Here is a 9,497-nt window from a genome sequence, read left to right on the forward strand (position 1 = left end):
TCTTTGTTCCTATACTCTGTACAGTTTTGTGCCACACAAGGCTGATTCGGTCAATGACAGACTGCATATACAATGATAGTATATCAGAGAGCCTATGGGTGTGGAAGGTACACCATCCAGGCTTGTGTGAGTACTGATGTGTGCACAGTAATGCAGTTGCCTGATGGCGCATTTCTCCAAACACATCCCCCGCTGTTAAGCAGCACATCACTGTGTAAGTCTTTCCTCAGGACCCTGTCAGCTGAGTGGTCCGAACCACTTCTGCTTTAGTGCTGTCCCATTTGGAATGATAAATGCTCAAATGAACCCTTAAAATTTTTATCTTTTAGCCCTCTCTGTCTACATCCATGAGAAAAATGTCAGTAGTGCAATTCAGCGGAGCAAAGGGCAGATTTGATGTTTCTGTGCATAAGTCTGCAAAACTTGAATGGGAATTCTAAACATGTGATCAGTATTTTGAGGCCTTTTGACTTTCCTCTGAAAGCACTGGGACATTTTTAAGCTGGTATGATCTATCCCCCAACCCCAGCATTTTCTGTCAAAGATCATTCTATTATTTTGTAACAATATATAGAGTAAATTTAGAAACATAGATTGTTAAAATTTAAACAAAATAGAAAAAATTATAAATTACATATATTACATTTTATTATCACATTCCCATAAGATTCCTTGACCATGAAAATAAATAATTTACAACACGTAGATGGTGAATAATTGGAAACAAGTTAGACTAACAAACTCATATAAAATATTTTCTTTATTTTTCAGTTACAGTTTATATTCAGTAATATTCTGTAATAATTTCAGATGCACAGCATAGTGGCTAGACAGTGATGCACTCAGAGCAGTCCCCAGGAGATGCATTCTTAAAGTCACAGCAAGTCATAGTAAAATCTTTTGAATGTCTTCCACTGGAGAGCAATTTGGAATAATTTTTGAAACAAATACATGTGATCACTATCAGTACTTAATGTGGCTGTATGAGCAAATTAAAAAGCACATAGTTTACAAATGAACTCACTATGATGATTATCTTTATACTCCATAGTTAGCATTTTATTTTAAAATCAAATTTCCAGTAAAATCTGTTTAAAATTTAGTATTTTAAAAAACAGATTTGTTTTCCTGTAAATATATTTCCTTCTACACAACATTCACCTTATTCTCATATCTCCTGGCTGTTTTTGCCTTAGATGGGAAAATGCTACTCTATATTATATGTAAGTCAAATTATAAATTTCATGAATATGTCTGAAAAATAAAAAAACCTAATACTAAAAACCTCACATTCAAAGTCAACTATTATGAAACACTTAAATATCAGTCAATGTGTTAACCAATTTACTTACATTGTTCCACCTACTGCATTAGCAGAATAGAATGGATATTTTAATTTCTAAAATTAAGCATGAAAATTGGTGCTGTTATTTAAAATCAACTCTATAACACTCTTGACAAATGTTAATACAACCATAATGATATTTTCAAAACTTTTCAGTTTTCCCTAATAATTAAGACTTCATTTTTTATCACAAGTGAATATTTGCAAAAGCTGCATCATTTGGATTCTTTGTCATCTATTAGTAACCATAATTACTTACATATTACTCTCATTATATAATACTTTAAATGCCACTTGACTTGGATAGCTTAGGGGAAAGCATTTGTGAATAAAAGGTTAGTTTGAATACACAGTTGCTTAAAAACCAATAATAAGTTTACCAGCTGTGTTCTCCCATGTGACGCTCCTCCAGAGTAGGGAGCCCACAGCACTCCGTTAACATTTTCTTGAAGCAGGCAGATATTCTAGAGCCTTGATACCTCAATTGCTTCACTCTTGAGTTACATGTTTTTCACTCTCCTTTCATCCCAGAGGAATGAGAAGTGACTACGAGACAGTTTAATTAGCAAAGACAAAATAATGTCAAAAAGGTGACAGAATTTGAGCATTAGACTCCAGGAGAGAGAGCAAGGATAATAAAAGGCCTTTAATGGATGTTTTGCATTTGCAGCCAACTCTTAATTATTCTGCTAATGAAAGGGAGCAGGGTGATAATAAGCATATCAGAAGTCATTCATATTTTGCCTTGGAATGCCATTTCTTATAGCGAGTTAGCATTTCTAATTGTTCCATTAGGTGTGACTGCAGAATTAGTTTGTAACTGTGCACATTCAATTCATAATGTCAGGAGAGGAGGCTGGGAAGCATCCTGTAAGGACAAGGAGTTAATAGTCTAAACTCCAGATTCTGCTGTGAATAATCCACATAGGGGAAATTGTCTGAGTATTACCTCTGGGTAATCCATGATGATCAATAATAGGGCATGTAGGCTTATGGAGTCATATTTTATTCACAGCATATTCTGCAAAATTATTGTTAATTTTTTTCCTAAGTGTTATAGGTTTCATGCTGCTATTTTAAATGGGGTCTGTTCTTTCATTATATTTCTACTTGTAACTTTTATGCAGAAAAGTTTTAAATACTCATATACCAATTTCACCCTTAGCCTGATTACTTTTATTACTCCCAATAGTTTCCCAAAGGATATTCTCTTTTCTAAGCATAAAATCAGATCAATTATAAATAAGGATCCTTATTGTTTCCTCCCTTCTAATACTTTATTATTCCTTTCCTCTAATTTCATGGCTACTACTTCCATAAAATCATAATATAATATGGGTGAGAGAAGTCATATTTTTATTGCTTCAAAGTCAATGGGCATATTTGATTGTAAGACATTAATTCAATTAGATTTTTATTAAACTGCAACCCACATATGAAAAATACAGGAAGCAAAATGGTACAGTCTACTGAACCTGCATAAAGTGAACCTGTTCATACACCGAACCTGTTCATACCTGTTCAGGACACCGAACAGGAAGAGAACATCGCAAGTGCCCTGCCAGCCCAGTCTGCCCCTTCCCAGACACTGCCCGTGGGCAAGGGTCGTCACTGTCACAATTTATTGTCAAAGAATAGATCTACTTTCATTTTTATGTAAATGAGGCAACATATTGCTTATTGTGCCTAGCTTCTTTCGCCAAACATTATGTCTCTAAATTTTTTATATTTTTGTGAATATAGTGTTAAAAATTCTCATTGTTTGTATGTCATCCCATTATGTATATATAGACACTTGGTTTGTTATACTACTATGAATAAGTCAGCTGCAAAGATTCTTATACTATATCTTGGTAAATATATATTCAAGTACATGACTATATCATGTGTGAATAGTGACAATATTATATGATTTTTTATTCTTTTGAATTTTTTTAGCATTTCCTTTGCTTGAATTATTGTGCTAATTTTCACTTCCATTACAATCTTGTATATTATTAAGTGACAGTGGGTAGGGTTGAGTCACCCATGTCCTCAGGGTGGAAAATCTCAGCACTTCTCTGTTGTACATAACGTCTGATGAAGGGCTTTTGTAGATACTCTTGATCAGAGCAAAGAAGTTGCCTTCTATCCCTAATTTGCTAACAGTTTTATCATGAAATGATATGGAAGTTACAAGTATTTTCTTCACCTATCAAGAGAATGATATGATTTTCTCTGTTAATACAGTTAATTAAACCACTCTTGCATTTCTAGACTAAACCACATTTTTTTCTTTTTATATACAGCTGAATTCAATTTGCTATTTTTTATTTAGTATTTTTGTAGCTTTGTTTATGTGAGAGATTGGTATCATATTTCTTTCATATCCTCATCAGGTTTTGGTACTAATTTCAAGCTGGCCTCCTAAAATAAGTACATTAAAATTTTCTATAAGAATTTGTGTTAGTGTAGTTTTATATCTTTCTTAAATGTATGAGAAAAAAATATCCATAAGTTAATCTGGACTTCCAATTTTTATTGATGGGATTTTTAAAAAATAGATTCACTTAATAGGTAAAGGATTATTCATATATTCTTGATCTTTTGTGACAAAATGGTAAATTTTATGATTAAAGAAATTGTTCTGTTCATATTAATTGTCACATTTATTACTGTACAATATTTCATAATTTTTATGCTCTTTGAATTGTACTGAGGATCTGTAGTTAAGAGTTTTTACTCCTTGACATTGATAGATTCGTTTTTATTCCCTTATTGTGTTGAACAAACTTACTGGGGGTTAATCTTTTTTTATTGCTTTTGAAAACAATTTTTGGCTTTGTCTATTTACTCTATTGTACATTGTTTTCTATTTTGATGTTATCATAATTTACTTTCATCTATATCTTGAGTGAGACTATTGTTTTCTAGTTTTTGAGATCAAATATCAGATCACTGATTCCTTGCTTTTCTTCATATCTAAAATAGCTATTTAAGGTAATACATTTCTCTCTAAGCACCTTTTTATTTGCTTCCCCTGGGATGTGATATGCTGCGTGTCCTTCACAATTCAGACAAAAGTATTTTCTACATTCTATGATGATGTCCTTTTGACTTATGAGTTATTTGGAAGTATATTGCTTAATTTTTAATCTTGTGAAATTAATTGGGTATTATTTTAAAGTCAATTGTGATTCCTTCATAGCACATGAAGTGCATTTTGTCACAGATGTTAGGTGTAACATTTTATATATATTTATATTTATATTCTTATATATAACATATATCAGTGTATCGAATTTTTCTTTGTATTTTTATTATTCTATATATTTTTGGTGATTTATTTTCTCAGTTCTCAAGAAAGTAGTATTAAAAACTCTGTTATGATTTTTAAATATATTTATTGATTATGATATTACAGTTGTCCCATTTTTACCCCCTTTACTCCCCTCCACCCTGCACCCCCAACCCATATCTGCCCCCCATTAGTATATGTACGTTCATGTCCATGGGTCGTACATATAAGTTCTTTGGCTTCTACATTTCCTACACTATTCTTAACCTTCCCTCCATCTATTTTGTACCTACCATTTATGCTACTTATTCCCTATTCTTTTTCCCCCATTTCCCCCTTCTCCTCCCTGCTGCTAATCTCCATGTGATTGCCGTTTCTGTGATTCTGTTCCTGTTCTAGTTGTTTGTTTAGTTTGTTTTTGATTTTTTAGGGTTAGTTTTTGTGAGTTTGTTGTCATTGTACTGTTCATATTTTTGATCTTTTTCTTAAGTAAGTCCCTTTAACATTTCATATAATAAGGGCTTGGTGATGATGAATGCCTTTAACTTTATATTATCTTGGAAGCACTTTAGCTGCCATTCCATTCTAAATGATAGGTTTCTTGGATAGAGCAATCTTGACTTGGAATACTTCTTTCCAGCCCCTTCTTGCCTATAAGGTCTCTTTTGAGAAATCAGCTGACAGTCTTATTGGAACTCCTTTGTAGGTAACTGTGTCTTTTTCTCTTGCTTCTTGTAAGATTCTCTCATTATCTTTAATCTTGGGTGATGTAATTATGATGTGCCTTGGTGTGTGCTTCCTTGCGTCCAACTCCTTTAGGACTCCAAGTTTCCTGGACTTCTTGGAAGTCTATTTGCTTTACCAGATTAGGGAAGTGCTCTTTCATTATTTGTTCAAGTAAATTTTCAATTTCTTGCTCTTCCTCTTCTCCTTCTGGCACCCATATGATTCAGATGTTGGAATGTTTAAAGTTGTCCCGTAGATTCCTAAGCCTCCCCTCATTTTTTTGAATTCTTGTTTCTTCATTCTGTTCAGGTTAACTGTTTATTTCTTCCTTCTGGACCAAAATGTTGATTTGAGTCCTAGTTTCCTTCCTATCACTGTTGGTTCCCTGTACGTTTTCCTTTATTTCACTTTGCATAGCCTTCACTTTTTCCTCTATTTTGCGACCATTCTCAACCATTTCTGTGAGCATCCTGATTATCAGTGTTTTGAACCGTGCATCTGATGGGCTGGCTATCTCTTCATCACTTAGTTGTACTTATTCTGGAACTTTGATCTGTTCTTTCATTTGGGCCACTTCTTTTTTTTTTTTTTTTCTGTCTCTGAACACCTATTAGGTAGTAAGGGGCAGAGCCTTAGGTATTTGCCAGGATGGGGCAACTGCATCACTGCACTGTGGCACTGTATGTGAGGGGGGTAGTTCCAAGAGGGAACAATGCTGCTTCCTTGGCTCTGGGCCAACTTTCAGTCATTTCCTCTGGGCCCTTCAGGTGCTGATTCCGGGGCGGGTTGGCTTGTGTACATTCTAGGACCCTGTGGGTCTCTCCAATGAACTCTCCTGTGAGGCTGGGAATGTCTCCTGCCGATACAACCCTCACAGTTTTTTTCAATCAGAGGTTTTGAGGCTTTATTTCTCTGTGCTGGAACCCTGAGTTGTGCAGTCCGTCTTGCTCCCCAGTTGTTCCTCCCTATTCATGTGCACGTGAATGTGCAACAGCCTGGCCTGCGAGCCACAGACTTGCCCAGTCCACCAGCTGCCACCTTGCTGCTCATCCTCTCTACCCTAGCTGACAGTCTCCACCCCTCCTAGCAGTCTGGATGAATGTTTCTTTAACTCCTTGGTAGTCGGACTTCCATACAGTTTGAATTTCTGGCAGTTCTGGTTGTTTTTTGTTTTTAAATTTGTTGTCCTTCTTTTTGTTGTGTGAAGAGGCACAGTGTATCTACCTACGCCTCCATCTTGGCTGGAAGTCCAACTTTTATTATTTCTTTTCTTATGCTGATTTTGGGTTGATTTTGTTCTTCTTTTTCTACTCCGTTAAAATGTAACATTAGGTTTTCTAATTGGTATTTCTCATTTCTTGAGATAGGCCTGCAATGACATAATCTTCCCTCTTACTTCTTTCACTGTATCTCAGAAGTACTCATGTCATATTGTCATTCTCATTCATCTCTGTGTATCTTGTGATCTCACCGTTTATTTCTTTTTTGACTCAGTTACGTTTTAGTAGCGTGTTGTTGAATCTCCACATATCTGTGAGTTTCTTTACTTCCTTTTTACAATTGATTCTTAATTTCAAAGCATTGTGATCAGAGAATATACTTGATATCTTTTCAATCTTCTTGAATTTCTTCAGGCTAGTTTTGTAACCCAATATACTGTCGATTCTAGATAATATCCCATATGCACTGGAGAAGAAAGCATAATCTGATATTCTGGAATAAAGACTCTGTAAATGTCAATTTTGTCCATTTGGTCTCATGTGTCAGTTAAAGCCAATATTTCTTTATTGTTGTATAACAAACAAGCTCTTGCAGATATCAAACAATTCTACTGTTTTGTTTAACATATATATATATATATATATATATAAACACCTACATTCCACTTTTACTACTTTTATTTTAATATTTTAATTAATTTTAACTCATTCATTATTACAATAATTTGTTCCTTAAAAATGTTAGTATTCATTAAAATTTTTCTGTAAAAATTTATTTCTATATACTGGATTAGAAAAATTAAGATTATATAGAAATTACTGATAAGGTATCCCTAAAAGATATGTATTGATTTCTTTTATCTGAAAAAAATTAAACTTTAGAGTTGCTCTTTGGACAATAAAGAAATCACCAACTGTGCTTGCTTTGGCAGCACATACATTACAATTGGAATGATACAGAAAAAATTAGCATGAACCCTGAGCAAGGACAGCATGCAAATTCATGAAGCATTCCATGTTTTTAAAAAAGGAAAGGAAATCCCCACCAAATTGAAAAGCTGATTGTACAATTAGTTTATGCCTTATGTATTTAACATTATTATATTTACTGCTCAAATTTTTATGACTTCTGATGACTCATTTAGACTGAATTTATTATTATAAAATGCTCTTGTTTGTCAAGGTTTTCATAGTTCACCCATTACTTTAGATGTGTCTTTGAATAAGACAAAGACATACAATCCTACTTGTTTTTTTATATAATTGAAAGACAAAGATTTTTGTACAATTTTATTTTTTATTATATCACTTTTAATACTTTTATTTTCTCCCTTCTGTGATTGATAATCTCTACATTTTATTTTGCTGTGCGTGCATGTTTGTGTCTCTGTGTTGGTGAGACTTTCTCCTACTGACTGCAGTCAGATCGCTGTGACTTTTATATGACATAATTAAATTGATTCATCAATGTTAGGTGGTTTAAAAATAGCAAACATTTATCATATGATGGCGTTTTTTCTATGTGCTTTGAATCAATTAATTCCTTTTGTTTGTGCTACAACCGTGTGTGACAGACACTACTATTACTTTTACTTTGTAGGTGAAAAAAATAAAGCATGTAGAAGTTTAGTCCCTTTGCCAAGTTTACATTCTCAATAAGTAGTAGTAGAGCTGAGATTTGACCCAAGGTGGCTGATGCCACAGCACTGTGTGTTATACTACTAAATTACTTGTCTCTGGTGTTTAACTGATACAGAAGGTGAAATAATCGAAAACTTGCATTCTTTCTACCATCTTATACTTCCTGAATTCTCATTCACTCTCATTTGTTCTTGCATACATCATTATATTTAGATGTGTTGGGAGTTAATGTCATACATTTTAATAATTAAGCTTATAAATCTAGATTATTTGTACCCCACTCTATTAATGTCCTGTAAAAGATGAGGAAAATATGCCATTTACATTTCCTACCATGTTTCTCTACCCACAATGTCATGATGTTAATGCAGATAGCCAGGAAAAACTGGGGAATCACCTCATTGGCCAAGATGGTACAAGGGATGTTTTTACATTGAGTGTCCAAACGCTAGCCTGGTGAATGGGCAGGGCTCATGCACACCAAAAGCTGGCAAGATAATGGGAGAGAAAAGAAGGCAGATCCTCTCTATGTCTGTAAGAACTGTCAGCTTGAGCTGGGAGGGGTAATAGTCTTTGAGATGGGAGTTCACCATTCTCCCAGGTCTTAGCGCCTGTCTCACAGTCTGGTTTTTGTTGCAGCAAGCAGCTGACCCTGCTTTTCGGTTACAATGATGTTTGCTTTATGTCTCTTCTTGTGGTTATCCTACTATAGCATGTCCTAGTCAAAGTTCCTAAAGGACTTCTTCTTGATTTTATCTAAGTAAACATCTCAGCATTTGAATTGTTACTTCCTCAAGGCTTTTTGTTACCTAATTGGTTGCTTTATTATGTTTTACTCTTGCTGTGTATGAGTTTCAAATCAGCCTTCTTCCTTTTCTCTTTGGATTTTCTATTGCTTGTTATTCTTACACTAAACCTTAGATTTTAGTATCATTTTTATGCTAATTGTTCTCAAAATTTAATTTTTATCCCAAAATCATTAACCAAGCAGAGACTGGCATATTCAGCTGCCTATGTGTTTACTAGATCTCCTGATTATGGTAAAATGTCTATTTTCAATCTGTACTTACATGTTCCAAAATAAATTATTGAGTCTCCTTACCTCAGAACTGCTCTCTGCTTCAAGTTTCCTTATCTGATTAAAATAGGACTTCTGAACTGTAGACACCAGATGCTTAGGCCAGAAACTTACATGTCATCCTCCTTTTTCTTCATTACTCACCTCAGATCCTTCAATATCCTTGGATATTTTGTGCCTACAATATGACAAAAGTATTAACTTCTCTGA

The 9,497-nt window shown here is 34.1% G+C and overlaps 1 non-coding gene across 1 annotated transcript; it reads left to right on the forward strand.

The window, feature by feature from the left end:
* Positions 1–7,484: 7,484 nt before the first annotated feature.
* On the forward strand, positions 7,485–7,591 carry LOC112301029 (U6 spliceosomal RNA). Its single transcript, XR_002974451.1, has one exon. It is a non-coding gene; the product is annotated as a U6 spliceosomal RNA (small nuclear RNA).
* Positions 7,592–9,497: the final 1,906 nt, after the last annotated feature.

This window comes from Desmodus rotundus, chromosome 2 (assembly GCF_022682495.2).
Source record: "Desmodus rotundus isolate HL8 chromosome 2, HLdesRot8A.1, whole genome shotgun sequence".
NCBI lineage: Eukaryota > Metazoa > Chordata > Mammalia > Chiroptera > Phyllostomidae > Desmodus > Desmodus rotundus.